Raw genomic sequence first — 1,151 nt, forward strand, 5'->3', positions numbered from 1 at the left:
ATTGGGGAAAGTCTCTCTTTTTGAATAGCTCCATCTTTCTGCTAGCGTGTTATGTTCCACTCAGCCTGAGTTAACACTGACCTGGCATGGCTAAAGCAGCTGGCTCTCTAACTGATCGAAACTGTTCAGTGGGGTTGTAAAATATTTTTCAATCAATTAGCCAAGTGTGTGGTTTTTACGTTGCAACAGCTGTTTAGCTATTTCAGTGAATGAAACCATTGAGGTGCTTCTGGTGGGTCTTACTACTTTAGAATCTGCATTTCACCAAGTTCTATGAGCAGAATTTGTAATCATAATTGCATTTAATTTATATACCGTATCTATCCACACTCTACAGCATTCTCTATGCACTGTACAACTATTATTACCCCAGCAGACCCTTGGGCACTCAGAAACATTCTCGGCTTCCCAGGAAGCGTACAATGCAAGCTGCAGGTTGCATGAGCTCTAACGCAAACTGACAAGATGTTCACTGTCTAAAACCAGGTACCCATTCCCACCTGTGTGAAGGGAGAAAAATTTGTGTAAAGCGTCTTTCCCAAAGACACCACATTGGGCTCCTGATAGGATTTGAACCCAACAGCCTTTTGGTTGCAAATAAGAACCTAACCACTAGGCTACTGAATTGTCAGTGTGCTCTCTAGAAGAATGTGAACTGCATTAAAATTGAAATGAGGATAAATAAATGATCTCCAAGCTGGGCCCCCAGGGGGAACAATAAATAGTAATTTGTGTAATTACATGCTTGATTGCGTCCCTTGTGTTACGTTCCAGCATCACGGAAGAACATTAATAAGAGATCGCTGAGTGTTAGTTGTGGGCCCTACTGCATTGTACAATAATAATAACAATGCCAATTCCGCTGACCGGGTTGTCATGGTGATGTGACACAAGAAATTATGTAATTACGTGTAGATTTATTATTAATTTTTTTCGAACAGTATTTATCAACTACTAGATTATGTGTGAGAAGTGAGGAGTAAAATAATAGACCACACATGATGAAACTGTAATACAGACACTGTTGTAGTGGTTTAATGTCATCTCATGTAACCCACCTTTTGTCGAAATGGTCGTCTTTTGATCTTAATATTCTTAACCCGCTGTCGCCATATATCTGATGTGACTATGCGAGTCCCCCCCCCCTCCCT

Source organism: Aplysia californica, unplaced genomic scaffold, assembly GCF_000002075.1.
Source record: "Aplysia californica isolate F4 #8 unplaced genomic scaffold, AplCal3.0 scaffold00833, whole genome shotgun sequence".
Lineage (NCBI taxonomy): Eukaryota > Metazoa > Mollusca > Gastropoda > Aplysiida > Aplysiidae > Aplysia > Aplysia californica.